Raw genomic sequence first — 22,032 nt, 5'->3', positions numbered from 1 at the left:
TCAGCACTCTTTCTTTGTCTTCATCACAGTTCTGTGTACCTATCTATGGTCTTGTAGTGGCACTACCCAGTATTTTAGGTTAAACTACACTCCTGGAAATTGAAGTAAGAACACCGTGAATTCATTGTCCCAGGAAGGGGAAACTTTATTGACACCTTCCTGGGGTCAGATACATCACATGATCACACTGACAGAACCACAGGCACATAGACACAGGCAGCAGAGCATGCACAATGTCGGCACTAGCACAGTGTATATCCACCTTTCGCAGCAATGCAGGCTGCTATTCTCCCATGGAAACGATCGTAGAGATGCTGGATGTAGTCCTGTGGAATGGCTTGCCATGCCATTTCCACCTGGCGCCTCAGTTGGACCAGCGTTCGTGCTGGACGTGCAGACCGCGTGAGACGACGCTTCATCCAGTCCCAAACATGCTCAATGGGGGACAGATCCGGAGATCTTGCTGGCCAGGGTAGTTGACTTACACCTTCTAGAGCACGTTGGGTGGCACGGTATACATGCGGACGTGCATTGTCCTGTTGGAACAGCAAGTTCCCTTGCCGGTCTAGGAATGGTAGAACGATGGGTTCGATGACGGTTTGGATGTACCGTGCACTATTCAGTGTCCCCTCGACGATCACCAGTGGTGTACGGCCAGTGTAGGAGATCGCTCCCCACACCATGATGCCGGGTGTTGGCCCTGTGTGCCTCGGTCGTATGCAGTTCTGATTGTGGCGCTCACCTGCACGGCGCCAAACACGCATACGACCATCATTGGCACCAAGGCAGAAGCGACTCTCATCGCTGAAGACGACACGTCTCCATTCGTCCCTCCATTCACGCCTGTCGCGACACCACTGGAGGCGGGCTGCACGATGTTGGGGCGTGAGCGGAAGACGGCCTAACGGTGTGCGGGACCGTAGCCCAGCTTCATGGAGACGGTTGCGAATGGTCCTCGCCGATACCCCAGGAGCAACAGTGTCCCTAATTTGCTGGGAAGTGGCAGTGCGGTCCCCTACGGCACTGCGTAGGATCCTACGGTCTTGGCGTGCATCCGTGCGTCGCTGCGGTCCGGTCCTAGGTCGACGGGCACGTGCACCTTCCGCCGACCACTGGCGACAACATCGATGTACTGTGGAGACCTCACGCCCCACGTGTTGAGCAATTCGGCGGTACGTCCACCCGGCCTCCCGCATGCCCACTATACGCCCTCGCTCAAAGTCCGTCAACTGCACATACGGTTCACGTCCACGCTGTCGCGGCATGCTACCAGTGTTAAAGACTGCGATCGAGCTCCGTATGCCACGGCAAACAGGCTGACACTGACGGCGGCGGTGCACAAATGCTGCGCAGCTAGCGCCATTCGACGGCCAACACCGCGGTTCCTGGTGAGTCCGCTGTGCCGTGCGTGTGATCATTGCTTGTACAGCCCTCTCGCAGTGTCCGGAGCAAGTATGGTGGGTCTGACACACCGGTGTCAATGTGTTCTTTTTTCCATTTCCAGGAGTGTATTAAATATTTACTGTAAATGACTGAAAGTAGCATGGGCGCCACTTTGGAGAATTGTGGTAACAGTACAGGCCGTCAGTCATGGTATATCGACATCTATGGCTGCGGGCTGGAGTCCTGACGCATCACCACCAGACACCGTCCTACAGCCGATGCCAGCTGCACTGTTCAGAGCTCGCGGAGAGGCGTACCTGCTTCATGTTGCCTTGAAGATAGTTAAGTTATATTGTTTAACTGTCCACAGCGTTTCCACTCGTTCCCCACCACATACGGCATGATTTGGATTGGATTGTTTTGGGGGAAGAGACCAAACGGCGAGGTCGTCGGTCTCATCGGATTAGGGAAGTACGGGGAAGGAAATCGGCCGTGCCCTTTCAAAGGAACCATTCCGGCATTTGCCTGGAGTGATTTAGGGAAATCACGGAAAACCCAAATCAGGATGGCCGGACACATACGGCATGATCACAAACACACTTCTGCCTACGAAGGTGCCACTACATTGTGGTCTACGCAGAGTGGTGTCAGGAGATCCCATGTCGTGACAATCAGTAGCAGAGAGTGTGCCACCCCACAGCAAGTCGTTCGGGCCACAGCCCGAAGGGTCGCCATTGGGGTGAGTGAGACTGTTTTGTTCTTGCGTAGTCTTAATATTGGCGTCAAAGTTCACAGGACACGATTTTACGGAAGTTACATTTACGAAACCAGAGTAACATGTGGAACAGTCCCAATTTAGAAGAAATTGTGAAGATGAATTGTCAGTATCTGTGCACTGCACTCATTATAATTTATTCTTGCTTTCTACGCCTTGTGCTGAATCAGAGGCGGAACTGCTTTACGTCTAACCACACGGTGGCTCATGATAACAGAGAAGAAATAACTCGGAAGAAGTAACTGCGCGTATTGTTTCTTTCTAGAGTAATTTTTATCGTGGATAATGGACGCAGAGGCAAAATAAGAGACTCGAGGTGTCACCAGTGAAGAAGCGGTGCGGTCATTAGCGGATCAGGTGGCTCCACTGAGAGCAGATAATGTGGTTATGTTTAATGATCTAGCAGGAAAGAAACGGGGGGTAGTAGCAAAGTCTAGGAGTGGATCCGACTATGAAGAATCTTTCCTTCTTTCTCTGGTAGAGTGCCTGAGGATGTGTTGTCATTTATAGAGGATCTTAAGTCATCAACTGACATAGGGGTTTGTCGGAGAAACAGTTGTTGCTGATCGCATCGTTGCGTTTGTCAGGAGAAGCAAAATTATTCGTAAACCGCACAGAAGCACTACGAAAAGCAGAAACTTTTGACCAGTTGAGACAGGGAGTGGAACAACAGCGGGAAGCATAATGGTACACGGTTTCTTCGCGAACAGTGAGTGATGGTATCTGGGAGGCATTATGAGGCAGCAGAAGACTTTGTTATTAGAATAAGGAAAATGAACGTTAACACGTACAACATTTCATTAAACGAGGAAATAAATAAAGTGGTGATGCAAGAGGCCGAGCAAAGAGCGTTCTATGCTTTTTTAAGGGATTTGACACCGGATATGTCTAGGAGAGTGCGCACAGGAGTAGCTAAGAATCTTCATGAAGACGTTATGTTAGCTTCGGAATACGAAGAAATCAATAGCTCGACAAGGGTAAGAGAGTGAAAATAGCTATTTATATAGGATATGAAGTCTTTTAATTGCGGTCGAATGGGGCATGTAAAAAGACAATGTTACCTAAAACGGAACCCACAGCACAACTGAAATAACAGGGGTCGCCAACAAATGGCAGCAGAGGAGATTTTGGTCCACGTTAAGGTTTTAGGGATAATGGTAGAGGTAGTCCAAGGAATAGAAAGTGTTCATTAAAGTTAGAATTGCGACCCAGGGCTACTGACAGAGGTTCCTGGTAGGAATATCAATCAGGACGAATGCAGAGGCGGAATGTGTTATAATGGGTGTCGTGGATGGAAGAAAGTGCAAGGTATTGTTGGACACAGGATCTTATGTGTCAGTAGCCTCGAGAGAATTAGTGGGTAAGAGGCAGTGGAACCCACCACGATATGAGTTACGTTGGGTAGGGGATAATGATATATGAGCATTGCGGTCAGTAGTTGGGCATTTTTTGACTGGTACAACCAAGTTTAGGCAGTGTGTGGAAGTGGTGTCTTATGTAAGCGAGGGGTACAGCATGATCCTAGGGTCAGAAATCATGCCATAAATGATCTTCGACAACTTACAGTGGAACTGAGTGGGAGGACATTCTAACTAGGGGAAACTGTTGTTAATGTTAACAGGCCACGAAGAGTGTCTAGTATGCAAGACGGTCAGCTTAAACCATGAGCAACAGCATTAAGGCTTGATTTGTATGGTTGTGTGTCGAAAGGCACAGAAAGAGTTTGTAGAACAACTGGAGAAATGGTTAGTTGCTAAGTGGATTCAAATCATTCAAACTGGGATACGTGCCAATTTTTTGTCGTAAACGCGTATAACTCTAACGCACATATTAGCACTGTCTTATCACCATTCGAGGTAGTGTAAAGCAAAAAGAGTTCATCGACATAACTAACCAGAAGAATGGCAGAAAGGGAGAAAGAGTCCGCGATTTTGCAAGAAAAGTAAAGGAGTTACGTAACTGGACGCAAAGAGTACGAAGCCTTTGGAGCAACAGGAAGAGACAGTGAGCCTCGTGGAGACGTTACCGCTGTATTAGTTGGGGCAGTTGGTGATGTTGTCGAGTACACATACGCCAGAGTTGTCGAGTCCAAATACGCCGAAGCGTAAGACTAAGAAGTTTTTAACATGGTACCATGGTCCATACTAAGTAGTCGAAACTACGTCACCGGTGTTTGAAATCCCGAGGCAGCGGACTATTGATTAACGGGACTAGGTGTGATGTAGTAGGACCTAAATTTCACTTACCAGCGACTATGATGGGAGTTCCTCTATTTAATGCGACAGAGCCACAGCTGTACTGGCCAAACGAAACACTAGAGATCTTACCCAAACAGAACCTTACTTTCCTAAACGATACCATTCCTTAAGCCAAATGATACCAGCCCAAGAAGGGCGGGTCACTGCAGAATAAAATCTAGAGCATGTAAAGCTGTATTGGAATAGGAGACTTCAAGTAACAGTGACTTGAAGCGTCAAACTTCCTAGCCCCATGGTGATTCAGATTTTTTTTCTGCTTAATTTCATAAAATACCAGGCAATGTAGCATGAGAAAACCCTATCCAAGGATATTATAAGTTCTGATAGACTGGATTCCCAGGGCAAGAGATGACAGGTACATCGACTTATTTCATTTAGTACTTACGAAGTAAATGATAATTAACTGAAACCCTCAGCTGCCGACGGGTGTTGTTGATATACCTCGATGGGGACAACTGAGAATGTGTGCCCCGACCGGGAATCGAACCAGGGATCTCCTGCTTACATGGCAGACGCTCTATCCATCTGAGCCACCGAGGACACATATTAATAGCGCGACTGCAGGGACTTATCCCTTCACGTTTCCCGTGAGACCCACATCCCCAATTGTCCACAATCTACATAAGTAATGTTCTTAATAGATATTTGCCCATCCACTCATTACTCGCACCAACTAATGTGACGATTCCCGTAAGAGTTCGGGCAACCTGTGCGCATTCGCACGTAATAGGAGTAGACAAGTTGGGGTAACTGCACAGTTAAAGAATATAGTTGTATGGTTCAAATGGCTCTGAGCACTATGGGACTCAACTTCAGAGGTCATTAGTCCCCTAGAACTTAGAACTAGTTACACCTAACTAACCTAACGACATCACACACATCCATGGCCGAGGCAGGATTCAAACCTGCGACCGTAGCGGTCTCGCGGTTCCAGATTGCAGCGCCTAGAACCGCACGGCCACTTCGGCCGGCCGTATATAGTTGTAATCGGAGTAGAGTATTGGATCGGAATATGACCCAAGGGATCCTGCCTTCTCCATGGAATGAGGCAGTTTAGTAACACTACCCAGTACTTTAGGTAAAAGTATTAAATCATTTATGTAAGTGACTGAAAGTAACGTGGAGGCCGCCGCGGAGTATTGCAGTTGTAAGTGGGCTGCTTCTGTGTTGGCAGCGCTGTGTAGCGCTTTGGATTGGATCTCTGACTGCGCTTTCTTTGTAAGAGACTCTGTGGCTGGTTGGACTCGTTGTTGGATGTTAATCGCCACTAGTGCTGGGTTGTTGGAAGTTAGTCGCCAGCAGTGGTGGAAGGTCTGTTGGGCAGTTGGAGGTTAACAGCCAACAGTGATGGATGTTAGATGTGAGAAGTTTGCATTGATGGAGGGTAGAGGTCTGAAGTGTTAGCGTAGGCTTACGATTAGTACATGTTCGACTTGGAGACGGAATATTATTAGTGAATTTATACCTTTGTACTAGATGTAAATGATGAATTATATTCGTGTCTTAACTGGATGTCACATTGTTGTTGTTGTTGTGGTCTTCAGTCCTGAGACTGGTTGGATGCAGCTCTCCATGCTACTCTGTCCTGTGCAAGCTTCTTCATCTCCCAGTACATACTGCAACCTACATCCTTCTGAATCTGCTTAGTGTATTCATCTCTTGGTCTCCCTCTACGATTTTTACCCTCCACGCTGCCCTCCAATACTAAATGGGTGATCCCTTGATGCCTCAGAACATGTCCTACCAACCGATCCCTTCTTCTGGTCAAGTTGTGCCACAAACTTCTCATCTCCCCAATCCTATTCAATACTTCCTCATTAGTTATGTGATCTACCTATCTAATTTTCAGCATTCTTCTGTAGCACCACATTTCGAAAGCTTCTATTCTCTTCTTGTCCAAACTATTTATCGTCCATGTTTCACTTCAATACATGGCTACAATCCATACAAATACTTTCAGAAATGACTTCCTGACACTTAAATCTATATTCGATGTTAACAAATTTCTCTTCTTGAGAAACGCTTTCCTTGCCATTGCCAGTCTACATTTTATATCCTCTCTACTTCGAACATCATCAGTTATTTTGCTCCCCAAATAGCAAAACTCCTTTACTATTTTAAGTGTCTCATTTCCTAATCTAATTCCCTCAGCATCACCCGACTTAATTCGACTACATTCCATTATCCTTGTTTTGCTTTTGTTGATGTTCATCTTATATCCTCCCATCAAGACACCATCCATTCCGTTCAACTGCTCTTCCAAGTCCTTTGCTGTCTCTGACAGAATTACAATGTCATCGGCGAACCTCGAAGTTTTTATTTCTTCTCCATGGATTTTAATACCTACTCCAAATTTTTCTTTTATTTCCTTTACTGCTTGCTCAATATACAGATTGAATAACATCGAGGAGAGGCTACAACCCTGTCTTACTCCCTTCCCAACAACTGCTTCCCTTTCATGTCCCTCGACTCTTATAACTGCCATCTGGTTCTGCCACCTTTAGAATTTGAAAGAGAGTATCCCAGTCAACATTGTCAAAAGCTTTCTCTAAGTCTACAAATAATAGAAACATAGGTTTGCCTTTCCTTAATCTTTCTTCTAAGGTAAGTTGTAAGGTCAGTGTGGCCTCACGTGTTCCAGTATTTCTACGGAATCCAAACTGATCTTCCCCGAGGTCGGCTTCTACTAGTTTTTCCATTCGTCTGTAAAGAATTCGTGTTAGTATTTTGCAGCTGTGGCTTATTAAACTGATTGTTCGGTAATGTTCACATCTGTCAACACCTGCTTTCTTTGGGATTGGAATTATTATATTCTTCTTGAAGTCTGAGGGTATTTCGCCTGTTTCATACATCTTGCTCACCAGATGGTAGAGTTTTGTCAGGACTGGCTCTCCCAAGGCCGTCAGTAGTTCCAATGGAATGTTGTCTACTCCGGGGGCCTTGTTTCGACTCAGCTCTTTCAGTGCTCTGTCAAACTCTTCACGCAGTATCGTATCTCCCATTTCATCTTCATCTACATACTCTTCCATTTCCATAATATTGTCCATAAGTCATCGCCCTTGTATAGACCCTCTATATTCTCCTTCCACCTTTCTGCTTTCCCTTCTTTGCTTAGAACTGGGTTTCCATCAGAGCTCTTGATATTCATGCAAGTGGTTCTCTTATCTCCAAAGGTCTCTTCAATTATCCTGTAGGCAGTATCTATCTTACCCCTAGTGAGATAAGCCTCTACATCCTTACATTTGTCCTCTAGCCATCCCTGCTTAGCCATTTTGCACTTCCTGTCAATCTCATTTTTGAGACGTTTGTATTCCTTTTTGCCTGCTTCATTTACTGCATTTTTATATTTTCTCCTCTCATCAATTAAATTCAATATTTCTTCTGTTACGCAAGGCTTTCTGCTAGCCCTCGTCTTTTTACCTACTTTATCCTCTGCTGCCTTCACTACTTCATCCCTCAAAGCTACCCAATCTACTTCTACTGTATTTCTTTTCCCCATTCCTGTCAATTGTTCCCTTATGCTCTCCCTGAAACTCTGTACAAGCTCTGGTTCTTTCAGTTTATCCAGGTCCCATCTCCTTAAGTTCCCACCTTTTTGCAGTTTCTTCAGTCACATTATTTAGGTAAGAAATGTACATTATTTGGTTTTCAACAAAATCTTTCCTTTGCTTACAACATGTGTATTAGTAATTTGTGGCTTTAGTGGTTGGAATCTTTTATTTAGCTAGTAGTATTGACGCTCGCTGTATTGCAGTAGTATGCGTAATGAAGACTTTTGTGAGGTAAGTGCTTAATGAAAAGTATAGAGTATTGTTAGGATTTCTTTTTAGTCAGGGTTATTCTTCTGAGTTAATTATTTGAAGTCAGATTATCCTCTTTTTGAGCAGTCAGATTGTATTGCTCTAGTATATTGTGAGTCTCAGTCATTCAGAAATTTAAGCACAGCCACACTCATTTAAATAAAAAAGTTTCACGGTAACAGCGATGGTTGTCAGCCAATGTAGGGCACAATAACAGATGCGCAAGTGAGCTGCGAAGCAAGGATGCTGAACACAGCAGCAAAGAACGATGTAGTAAGCGGGTCTTGCCATCAGACTCGAGCGAGTCTCTTTGTTATGGGCAATGTGACTAGAGACCAGGTTTCAGAGAAACAGATGGACAGCAACGGAGTATTAATGAGGCTGAATTTGAGGACAGGACATTTAATTTGGGGACTTGGTCATTGCTGACTAGCCGCACCACGACTCTGTTAAATTGTTCATAGCGTTCCCACTGGTTCTCCACCGCCTATGGCACCACCACACACGAACTACCCTCTACAGGAGTGTCAGTACAGAGTGGTCCATACAGTCTCAATACACGGTTTCTGTGTCGTCTGTCATTTTGTGACGTCAATGGAAATTGCCCACGGCTTAACAGACCTAAGACCAAAACAGCGACACACAACGTAGGAATTATTTCATTGGCATGGATATTGGTAGGTGTGATGAATATATACAGACCAACAAATTATTATTATTTCAGAAAATTGGATGATTTACTCAAAAGAAAGGGCATCACAAATTGAGCAAGCCATTAATTCCCTTATACAAGGTGTTACTCCGCTTGGCATTGACTGAAAGAGTTGTTAGATATCCTCCTTAGGAATATTGTGCCAAATTCCGCCCAATCGACGTGACAAATCTTCAAAATCCGGAGCTGATTTGAGGACCCCACCCATAATGCCCCAGACGTTCTCAGATGAGGCGAGATCTGGATACCTCGCTGGCCAAGGTACGGTTTGGTAAGCACGAAAACAAGCAGTAGGAACTCTCACCAAGGTTGGCTTGTCATGAAGGGCAACAATGCAGGGGTGAAATATTGTTGACGTACCGTTGTGCCGTAAGGATTTTTTTCTTTTTCGCACTCTGGCTGGTCAACTGAAGAGCAGCGTAAACACAAACACTCTGGGCAACACTATGATCTTCACACAATGAGCTTAGTCTGAAATTGGGTCTTATCTGTATCAGTACGATAATCTCACCATCCGAAAAGCAATGGTCATTGCATTGCAGTTCAAAGAAAATCAGATGGTCCTGCCGAACTGACCTCGAAACTCCGAACGGGATCCCTGTCGATGTTTTGGAAACCACTGGAGATCCGGTTCCGTGTCAGGTCAGTTCGTAGAAATACTCGATTTGTGTGTGTGTGTGTGTGTGTGTGTGTGTGTGTGTGTGTGTGTGTGTGTGTTCTTCAGTCCGAAGACTGGTTTGATGGAGTTCTCCATGCCACTCTATCCTGTGAAAGCCTATTAATCTCTGAACAACTACTGTAACTTACATCTTTCTGAATCTGCTTACTGTATTCATCTCTCGCTCTCCCTCTACAATTTTTATCCTCCATACCTCCCTTCAATACCACATTGGTGATCTCTTGATGTCTCAGAATGTTTGCTGACAACAAAGCCCTTCGTCTAGTCAAATTGTGCCATAAATTTCTTTCCTCCCAGCTGCATTCACTAGCTTTTCATTAGTTACGTGATCTACTGATCTAATTTCAGCATTCGTTTGTAGCACCACATTTCAAAAGCTTCTATTCTCTTCTTATCTAAACTACATTTCGTCCACGTTTCTCTTCCATACGAATACTTAACATTTAAATCTGTATTCGATGTTAACAAATTTCTCTTCTTCAAATACTATTTTCTTGTCGTTGCGATTCTACTTTTTACATCCTTGTACTTCGCCAGACATCATTTATTTTGCTGCCCAAGTAACAAAATTCGTCTACTACTTTAAGTGTTTGGTTGCCTAATCTAATACTCTCAGCATCATCTGATTTAATTTGACTAAGGAAATAATCGAACAAATTTCAGTTCTAGTGTATGTGCCGTGACAGTAGCAAAAGGAGACGTAACACGTTACTGCTTATGTTACTGGTGTCTTTGAAACGAATGACAATAAGCGTCTTTATATTCTTGCTCACATACTATAAAGGCTTTCACAAATTCCCGTTACAAAGTTCTAGGACTTGTAGAGGGGGGGAGCGAGTAGATAATATTTTGAACTGGAACTCATGTCTGGAAACTAGCCGTTTCCGTGCTACAACAAAAAATTTTGCTAACGCTACTACTTTTACAAGTTAATTATTAGGCATGATGCAGTACATAATTTGTTTTAGGGTTCCACTGATCAATAGGCAGAGAAATTGCTTGAGCACCCGTTGAAAGGTTCTCTTCAATACCGCACGGCTTATTACAGTACGGGTGTCCAACGTCTGCTTGGAGCACGAAATTCACGCCTGTTGACTGTGAAGGTACCCTTTTGTCGAAGCTGTTGCGTAACTGTGACGAAAAGGGTATGCGATGGAGTCTGGCAATGTGGAGATCGATCCTGATGAAGGCGACGACCAGCTCTTCCATAACCTTGAGCCTTGCCATTCAGAAGGATCTCAGATTATTCTTGGGCCTAAGAGCTGTCTAAAACCCGCAGTAAAAAGCTCTGAGATATTTAGCGAGTCTTGAAATGTTTATCGAAAAGACAGATTAGACACTTAGACACTGTAGCAGGGGGAGCGGTCATTGGAGTCGACAATAATATTGTCTCTACTGAGGTTGAAATAGAGCTTGACAGTAAAGTTATCTGGTGGCGCATAACAGATCTAGGTGAAACCAAGTTAATTGTTGGATGTTTTCACCGACCACCCTACACCGCTGTTACAGTTCTACATTCAAAGTAAGTACATGGTGAGTTGTGCACAAATACCCAGAATATGTTATTGGTGGTGACTTTAACCTACCGAGTGTAGACTGGGACATGTATGGACTCGTTGCAGGGTATACTGTTGAACACGTTTTCCGAAAATTGTCTCGAGCAGCTAGTTCGGCAGCCAACAGCAATGGAAGTATCTTGGACCTTGTAGCTGCTAACAGGCCGGAGCTTATCGATGGCGTCAGTGTAAGGACTGGGATTAGTGATCATGGTGTCATCATTGCGACTATGGTTATGAAAGTTAATAAACCAATAAAGTGGGCTAGGAGAATGTTTCTTCTACAAAGAGCAGATAAACAATTATTAGCATATCACATAGACAATGAACGGCAATCATTTAGTTCCAGAATGATGGCCGTAGAAGAATTATGAGCAAAGTTTAAACACACTGAAAATCGTGGCCTGGACAATCATTTGCCTACTAAGTGAATTAAGGACGGAAAAGATCCGCCGTGGTTCAATAACGAAATTCGGCAAATGCTGAGGAAGCTAAGGCTATTGCACTCTCGGTTCAAAAGAAGACGCGCAAATGACGACAGGCAGAGTTTAGTAGAGATTCGTGGGTCTGTGAAAAGATCTATGCGCGAAGCATACAACAACTACCTTCGTTACACCTTAGAAAAAGATCCGGCAGAGAAACCGAGAAAATTCTGGTCCTATGTAAGACTGCTAAGCGGATCTAAGGCTTCCATTCAGTCACTCGTTGACCCGTTTGGTTTGGCAGTGGGAGACAGCAACACGAAGATCGAAGTTTTAAATTGCACGTTTAAGTAATCTTTCACGCAGGAGAATCGCAAAAACGTACCGTCGTTTTACCATCCCGTATGGATGACATTCCTGGAGTAGCGAAACAACTGAAAGGGTTGAAAACTAATAAGTCGCCCGGTCCGAATGGAATCCTAATTCGGTTTTACGAAGAGTACTCTGAGTCGTTGACCCCTTACTTAGTTTGCATTTATGGTGAATCTGTCGACCAGAGCGAAGTGCCAGGTGGCTGGAAAAAAGCGCAGGTGACTGCTGAGTATAAGAAGAATAAAAGGACGGACCCGCAAAATTACAGGCCAGTATCCTTAATATCGGTTTGCTGCAGAATTCTAGAGCATGTAATAAATACCCTTGAGACCGAAAAGTATAGCTTTAGAAAGCATCGCTCATGCGAAATCCAACTACCTCTTTTCTCACATGATATACTGTGAACTATGGATGAAGGGCAACAGGAGATACCATGTTTCCAGATTTACGAAAGGTATTCGACACGGACTCCACTGCAGATTGTTAACGAAGGTACGTGCTTACACAATAGGCTCCCAGATATGAGAGTGGCTCGAAGACTTCTTAAGTAATAGAACGCAGTATGTTGTCCTCGACGGCGAGAGACAAGGGTATTGTCAGAAGTGCCCCAGGGAAGTATATACGTAAATGATTTGGCAGACGAGATAGGCAGCAATCTGCGTTTGTTTGCTGATGATGCTGTGGTGTACGGTAACGCGTCGACGTTGAGAGACTGTAGGAGGACGCAAGATCCCTCAGACAAAATTTCCAGTTGATGTTATGAATATCAGCTAGCTCTGAATGTAGAAAAATGTTAAGTTAACGTGGATGAGTAGGAAAAACAAACCCTAAATGTTCGGATATAACATTACTAGTACCCTGCTTGACGCAGTAAGGTCGTTTAAGCCGGCCGATGTGGCCGAGAGGTTCTAGGCGCTTCAGTCTGGAACCGCGTGACCGCTACGATCAAAGGTTCGAATCGTGCCTCAGGCATGGATATGTATGATGTCCTTAGGTTAGTTAGGTTTAAGTAGTTCTAAGTTCTAGGGGACTGATAACCTAAGATGTTAAGTCCCATAGTGCTCAGAGCCATTTGAACCATTTGAAGATCGTTTAAATATCTGGACGTAACGTTGCGAAGCGATATGAAATAGAAGGAACATGTGAGAATTGTGGTAGGGAAGACGAATGGTGGACTTCGGTTTATTGGAAGAATTTTAAGAAAGTGTAGTTCATCAGTGATGGGACCACATATAGCACGATAGTGCGATCTGTTTTTGAGTACTGCTCGAGTGTTTGTGATCCGCATCAGGTCGGATTCAAAATAGACATCGAAGCAATTCAGAGGCTAGCTGCTCGGTTTGTTACCGGAAGGTTCGATTAGCATGTAAGTCTTACGGATATACTTCGGGAGCTCAAGTTGATAACTCCAGGAGGGGATAAGACGTTCATTTTGAGGACAACTACTGAAAAAGTTTATGCAAACGCCATTTGAAGCTGACTGCAGAACGATGCTGCTGCCGCAAACATACATTTTGCTTAGGTACGACGAAGATAAGATACGAAAAATTACGGCTAATACGGAAGCATATAGACAGTTGTTTTTCCCTCGCCCCATCTGCGAGTGGAACAGGAAAGGGAACGACTTAGCGAACGGTGGCTTCCGAAGTATGTACGTAGATGTACGGGGTGTTCAAAAAGCCTCTCCACAGTGCCGTATGATTGTTAGCCGCATGTGCCGTATGCTGTAGTGAATATACCGAAATAAAACTCAGTGCAGTATCGTTGTGGGTTTATTGTTTCGTTGTAAAATATGGGACCCACAATCCGACGTCTAGAAATTGCAATCCAAACTCCTATTTTCACAGAATGAATACACAATTGATTTACAGTACTCAACATACGAGAATTTTGCGAGTTTATGTACCCGGATAAATGAAACCACGCCTCATTAGTGAAAAATGTTTCATTAAGAATATTCCTTCCATTTTGTTGAACGAAATTTTTGAACCATTGAGAATAATGCAGTCTCTTGCCGAGATCAGTATTTTTCAGTTCTTGCACGACTGTCACTTTGTATGGGAAAAGTTCTAATTTCCTCCTTACAGCTGTGTGGGCCGTTCCGACGTTAACATAGGTTTCCTGGAAGATTTTTCTTATTGACTTGGTCGGACTCGTGGACATTTTATCAGAAATATCAAGTATTTTATCCTCAGACAAAACGCTAGGACGACCACTTATCGGTACATCTGTCACTGAACCCGTACTTCGAAATTTGTTAATCAAATCTCGAACAGTATCGCGATGTGGGAGTGTTGTCTGCGGGAAAACTGAATTAAATGTTTGACGAACTTAAACTGTGTATTTACTGCTGGCTTTGTAAGCTTGTTCGACTGAAAGTACACGTTCTTCAATGGTTAGTATTTTAACACTGACAAAAATGAAACAAACGAACAAAGGAACTAAACTTAACCGTTCACGTCAACACATAACGACACACACCAAAGATACTACTGACGCTGGCTGAGATAAACGAAACAGTGAAATGTTGGGAGATTCCACTTGAAGGGAAGTAACCCAGGCAGGCGAACAATCATAAGGCACTCGTGGCTAACAATCATACGGCACTGCGGAGAGACTTTTTGAACACCCCGTATATGTAAACGTCGGCGTATTCTGTAAACGTGTACTCAGCAATGTTGCTCTAACATTCACTGGCACGTGAATGAGGCTCGAACCAGTTCAGAGAGTTAGGACAGACGTCAAATGACATCAGCCGATCCGACGTAACCACCCCCCTGCATGATTACCCCTTTGCATACGTACCTAGAAAGCATGTTCTCAAACGGCTTTAGCACGGAAATGGTACATTTCCGGACATTGGATCCAATTCAAAATATTATATATTCAGTGCCCTCTACACGTCCTAGACGTTTGTGACGAGCATTCCTAACACCCTGTATATATGAAGAGGAGCATACTACCAGAAAAATTGTCCCGTAAAAACATTCGTAATGTAGCCAATGGGTTATTCGTCCCCTCCGTGCGAAATATGTCGAGGACTGGTCGGTGCGGCCGAGCGGTTCTAGGTGCTTCAGTCTGGAACCGCGCGGCCGCTACGGTCGCAGGTTCGAATCCTGCCTCGGGCATGGATGTGTGTGATGTCCTTAGCTTACTTAGATTTAAGTAGTTCTAAGTTATAGGGGACTGACGACCTCAGATGTTAAGTCCCATAGTGCTCTGAGCCATTTGAACCATTTGAACCTAATATGTCGAGGTGTCTTCACTTTTTGATAAAATACTGCTTCTGATAAGCAAGTGCTGTTAAGGAAACGAGCTGCATAAATTTACCTCATAATACCCATGCTTTTCTACAAAACAGCGCAAGCCTTAAGCACAAAGACACAACTGCATTATCATCAATGATAAGATAAGTTGCAGTTGTAAAATTTTTACTTGCTAAAATAAAAACACAGCCCGGTTTCTGGACCCGTGTCCCACCTTCAGGTGCGTATAAAATGTGAGTCCATAGAAGCCGAATAACAGACGCTAAATTAGGTTAAAATAGTGCATCCCTAATTTAACCTCTGTGATTCAACTTTTGTGAACTTACGTTTTATATGCACCTGAAGACAGGACTCAGGTCCATAAACCAGAATGTACCTTCGTTTTACGAAATAAAAAGTTTTCCAACTGAAGTGGATCTTATCATTGACGACTGAGTTGTGGATGTCCCGTCAAGAGAAATTCATTAAGCCAGGCTGCTGTGCATCGACTGATTCGGAAGGCTGGCGAATTGGCTGAGTGTGAGGAGAGCAGTGGGACTCGAGACGGAAAGACTACCTGTCCGTCACAGATTGTATATAATACCGAACAGGATTAATACGACAGTTGTTCAAACGGTAGTCACCACTGGGACTCGCTTACTTCATATCAGGAAACCTAGAGAAACAAAATTCGTTTTGAAACATTCTGGCAGAGTGAAACTGCGTAGCAGGCCGAGACTCGAACTCGGGACCTTTCCCTTTCGCGGGAAAGTGGGCAAGGGCGCTTGCCCGCCGAAGGCAAAGATCCTGAGCTCCAGTCTCGGTCCAGCACGGAGGTTTCATCTGGCAGGAAGTTTGATATTACCCAACTCCGCTACAGAGTGAAATATCTGAGCCGTTGCTGTTTTGAAGAGCGCGCCGCAGCGCGTTTTGTGAAGCAGTCGCCCTCCGATTCTGGCGGTGGCGCCGCTGTGGCAATCGCAGCTTTGGTGTCTCCCTCTGGTGGGAAATCGGAAAGGTTGCCTGTTCCCGTGCATTTAAGGGGCGCTATCAGTTCGGCAGTCGGTCAGTCGGGGTGAGGCTAGGTCAGTCTCTCGTCACCAGTTGCTGGTCTGTCTCTCGTTCGCATTTGTGCGGTAGTTAGTGTATGTCTGTCGTCGGAGTGCGAGTATGTCTGTGGTTTGGATCAAACTTTAAGCCAGAAAATGAAAGTCTTGCCACTCCGCCAGTAACACAACTCAGCTAGTGGTCGCCCGGTCGGGGCTGAGTTCCTGCATCTGAGTCTGCGCGTTACGCCGCCAGTCTGCTCGAGTTGTTCGGGCAACGGTCATTGGCGTTTGGATCGGCCGGTTGGTCGGTCGCGCACTGAGACACGAGACGACTTGTCCGCCTTGAGCGTCGGCGCATGTGAGGTCCCCACGTGAGTCCAGTGGGCAGCGCCGTATAGAAAGGGGTAGTGCCTTCGCGGTTGACACGAGAGCAACAGGAGTGAAACCGCGACATCGGGCTGGCCGGGGCGAGCTGCGACGCCGTGAGACGGGAGATGGCTCTGGGCACTATGGGACTCAACTGCTGTGGTCATAAGTCCCCTAGAACTTAGAACTACTTAAACCTAACTAACCTAAGGACAGCACACAACACCCAGCTATCACGAGGCAGAGAAAATCCCTGACCCCGCCGGGAATCGAACCCGGGAACCCGGGCGTGGGAAGCGAGAACGCTACCGCACGACCACGAGATGCGGGCAAGAGACGGGAGATCGGCGCGCCTTCCAGCGTCCGTTGAAGCGGCTGGCAGCGGACGGTTCAGGAGAGCGTTGGGGGTTCTGCGCCAGGTCTTCGCCAGATATCGCAGTTTATTAGAAGTTAAGTGATTAGAGATATGTTATTTCATTTACTTGTTAAATTCTACTTGTTTTCTTGGTGAGGTCAGTAGCCGTTTTGTTTTGGGTCATCCCACCATTCTTCTCCGTTTGCCCACCCGCGGGAAGGTGGTTATTTGTGAACTGGGTGGTCCGTTTTAGCCTTATGGAGTTGGGGAGGGTTAGAGCAATCTGCGGTTCGGTTTATTCAGTAATCCCCCTGTCAATCTGCCATACGTTAATAGCTGCCTCTGTCATGTTTGTCCGATTCGGTGTTAACGAATTTATAGAACTAAGGTGTAAAGACCGAATTCCTGAAATATGTTTTTATCTTGCCTACCATCTTGCGAGGCGGTATATGTGTAATGTAGAGCATGTTGTACATTTTATGTAAGTCTGAATTTCATGGGTTTTATTTAAAGAATAATTTTTATAAAGTTGCAACCCTTACACCGTAAGAGTCCTTTTAAAAACAAATTGCACTTTCGGCGGCAAATAATTTCTTAGTGTGAGTGATTGTACCATTTACATCCCTCTTACGGGGTGCATAGTTAATGTGTTTGTGTGAGTTGTTAAAATTTTTAGTTTAAAGTAATCTGGTGTGTTGCAGATTGCACCAGTGTAGTCTTTCGGAGGTTGTTGTGAGCGGTCGTGACTACGGCCGTGTTGAAAACGAACGGCAAACTTCTCAGCCCGAAGGCTCATACTGTCCATATTGTTCTTTCTGCCTCTAAATAAAATTGTAAGTTGATATTTCGAGGGTGTTCTTCTGCTTATATATTTTAAGATCTGTTTTGAAAAGGCTTTTATGAATAAAATTGCCATTTGTTAAAGGTAATTTCATTTTCATCAGTTACTCCCTGGCAACTACTTCCACGCTCACCAAGTGTGATTAAATGTGTTAATGTTCTTGATGAATCACTGGTAAATAAAGTAAATTGTTTAAGAAAAGATTTTGAAAGTAAATTCATGGTTCAATATCCATTCTGGAAACGTCGCCCAGGCTGTTGCTAAACCATGTCTCCACAATTTCCTTTTATTCAGGAAATCTAGTCATGCAAGTTTCGCAGGAGAACTTCTGTGAGCCCTCGGTCGCAAATATTAAGTCAAAATTGACCAGGTTTCGACGCCACTACGGGCGTCGTCTTCAGAATTAGTCTAACTGTTCTAAAGCATATCAGGTATATAATACATTAATAAAATTAAAGTTTGTACTGACAGTCAGCGCAGACACATCTGCAAAATGAAATATTCATTCAAGATTCTATCTGCATCCACTACTGATTGAATGTGTCGCCAGCGGAGGTCGAGCGCCAAAACGGCGAATGGTGGACACATCCCATTTTAATGACTCCTAATGTATGTCCGAATATTTTTGATCAGGTAGTATATTACACATTGACGTTTTAAAGTAGGTTATGTGTCCCTTACCAGCCATTTAATTCCATCACCTTTTCGCGCAGTTATTGTTTCAGAATTTGACACAACAGTGGAGGCTGAGAGCCTCCACTTCCGGGAAGAGGCGCCCTCGGCGGACTACCGGAGGCCGGCCCGCTGCTGCTGCCGCCGCTGCTCCCACTGTGCGGCGGCGCGACAAATGGTGGGGTGGCGCGTCGCGTCGCGGAGGAATCCGGCGGTGGTTTATGGCGGCGGTAGCGGCTGCCGGCGGCGTCGCCGACTGCCCGCTGCGGCCACAACTCTCGCGTCACCGAACAGTCCGGCCCGGCCACAAAAACAGACGTCAGCGCCGATCGCCGATGGCCGCCCAGATACGCGGCTCCCCCGTAAACTTGTCGCCGGGGCCGGCGATTAATCTGGGCGAGCCGCGCATATGAACGCGCCCGTCCTTTGTGCGCTGCCCGCTGCCCGCTGCCAGCCAGACATACGGCCGGCGACGGCCCGGGCACAAACACATCTCGTACGCTACACGCACTCATATAATACGCGCGCCGTGGGAGACGCGGCGCTGCAGCGAGAGCGCCGACCCGGGCGACTGCTGCAGTCGGCGCGTCCGTCTTTCCACAGGGCGGCCGGCAAGTCATCTCTCGTAAATGAGGCCACGGATTTCACGGAGTGTTGTAACTTAGAATGGGCCTGGTAGCCACCGACAAGCTCCTCGTTCTAGGTAACCTTGCCAAATTATAATTCCCGCCAAAGTTCTGAGGAAGATATGGAGGTTAGAACTTTAATAATGGCAACAATTTTTTGCAACTTATACAAAATACGAGGGTGGTTTGAAAGGTTCTCGGAATCATCACGAGACCTCAGCGCTAGCGCAACTAGTTGTGGACGTGATATTCATTGGACTGTTGCCTGTAAACACGTGTCACGTCAGTGCTCTTGGACGGGAGCTGTGGCGGTGACGCGGCTCTGATGTTGTCCCCGCGTAGTGATTTGCGAAGATGGAAAAAATTGAGATTCGAGAAGTGATTAAGTACTTCGTAAGGAAAGGTATCAAAGCAAAGTACACTACTGGCCACTGAAATTGCTACACCAAGAAGAAATGCAGATGATAAACGGATATTCATTGTACAAATATATTATACTCGAACTGACATGTGATTACATTTTCAGGCAAATTTGGGTGAATAGATCTGTACCAAGAATAACCACTTCTGGCCGTAATAACGGCCTTGAGACGCCTGGGCATTGAGTCAAACAGAGCTTGAATGGCGTGTACAGGTACAGCTGCCCATGCAGCTTCAACACGATACCACAGTTCATCAAGAGTAGTGACTGGCGTGTTGTGACGAGCCAGTTGCTCGGACACCATTGACCAGAAGTTTCCAATTGGTGAGAGATCTGGAGAATATGCTGGCCAGGGCAGCTGTCGAACATTTTCTGTATCCACAAAGGCCCGTACAGGACCTGCAACATGCAGTCGTGCATTATCCTGCTGAAATGTAGGGTTTCGCAGGGATCGAATGAAGGGTAGAGTCACGGGTCGTAACACATATGAAATGTAACGTCCACTGTTCAAAGTGCCGTCAATGCGAGCAAGAGGTGACCGAGACGTGTAACCAATGGCACGCCATACCATCAAGCCGGGGGATAAGCCAGTATGGCGATGACGAATACACGCTTCCAATGTGCGTTCACCGCGATGTCACCAAACACGGATGTGACCAACATGATTCTGTAAACAGAACCTGGTTTAATCCGAAAAAATAAGGTTTTGCCATTCGTGCACCCAGGTTCATCGTTGAGTACACCATCGCAGGCGCTCCTGTCTGTGATGCAGCATCAAGTGTAACCGAGCTGATAGTCCATGCTGCTGCAAACGTCGTCGAACTGTTCGTGCAGATGGTTGTTGACCTGTAAACGTCCCCATCTGTTGACTCAGGGATCGAAAGGTGGCTGCACGATCATTTACAGCCATGCGGATAAGATGACTGTCATCTCGACTGCTAGTGACACGAGGCCGTTGGGATCCAGCACAGCGTTCCGTATTACCCTCCTGAAAGAACCGATTCCATATTCTGCTAACAGTCATTGGATCTCGACCAACGCGAGCAGCAATGTCGCGATGCGATAAACCGCAATCGCGATAGGCTACAATCCGACCTTTATCAAAGTCGGAAACGCGATGGTACGCATTTCTCCTCCTTACACGACGCATCACAACAACGTTTCACCAGGCAACGCCGGTCAACTGCTGTTTATGTATGAGAAATCGGTTGGAAACTTTCCTCATGTCAGCACGTTGTAGGTGTCGCCACTGACGCCAACCTTGTGTGAATGCTCTGAAAAGCTAATCATTTGCATATCACAGCATCTTCTTCCTGCAGATTTCCAGAATACACTGGGGGACTCTGCTCCTTCATATTCAACTCATGCCAAGTGGACAACTGAATGTAAATTTCGTCGGGAGAGCTGAGATGATGATCCCCGCTGTGGTCGGCCAAGATGTGTCACTATTCCGGAAATCATTGCAAAAGTGCACAAAATGGTCATGGACGATCGCCGATTGAAAGTGCGTGAAACTGCTCACACTTGCCAGATGTCATCTGAAAGGCTGTATCACATTTAACTGAAGATGTAGAAATGAAAATATTATCTGCAACATGGGTGGTGTGACTCTTGAAGCTGTATCAAAAACACATTAGAATAGACATATCGTTTTAGGGTAAACGAACAGGATTTTTTACTCCGGTTTGTGACCACAGATGAAACTTGGGTCCACTACTATACCCCAGAGACAAAACAACAGTCAAAGCAGTGGAAACATTCTGATTCTCCGCCAACAAAGAGAGCAAAGACAATTCCTTCGTCGGGAAAGGTTATGGCATCAGTGTTCTGGGATGCGAAGGAGATTCTGTTTGTAGATTACTGGAGAATACTATGATAACCTCCTGGACAAATTGTAACAAAAGATACGCGAAAAAATACCAGATTTAGCATGAAAGAAAGTCTTCTTCCATCAAGACAATGCGCGCCTGCACACATGTGCCGTCGCCATGGCAAAATTACACGAACTAAGGTATGAACTGTTGCCACACCCGCCTTATTCACCTGATATGGCTCTGTTAGACTTCCATCTCCTCCAGAAACTGAAAATTTTTCTTGCTGGACGAAGATTGACTTCAAACGAAGAATTGATAGTCAGATTTGACAACTATTTAGCAGGCCTGGGGGAAACTCATTTTCGACATGGGATCAAGGCACTGGAACATCGATGGACCAAGTGCATTAATCTACAAGGAGACTACGTTGAAAAATAAAAAAGTTTCAGTGGTGTAAGTGCCTTTTTTCTCTTCCGTTTCGAGAACTTTTCAAAGGACCCTCGCACACATCTCAACAAAAGTTTTGCATCGTCCCTTTATTTCGAAATTAGTGGCACAGAAAAAAATAACGAAAATAAAAGATTCTGAGTCATGCATATGTAATTATTTGCAATGTGCCAATATCACAGAAAAGGGCATTTGTATAAGAATAAAATTATCTCTTTCCCACTCGGGGTATTTGCAGC

This window comes from Schistocerca cancellata, chromosome 2 (assembly GCF_023864275.1).
Source record: "Schistocerca cancellata isolate TAMUIC-IGC-003103 chromosome 2, iqSchCanc2.1, whole genome shotgun sequence".
Taxonomy (NCBI): Eukaryota; Metazoa; Arthropoda; class Insecta; order Orthoptera; family Acrididae; genus Schistocerca; species Schistocerca cancellata.
Note: the sequence above shows the minus strand (reverse complement) of the source record.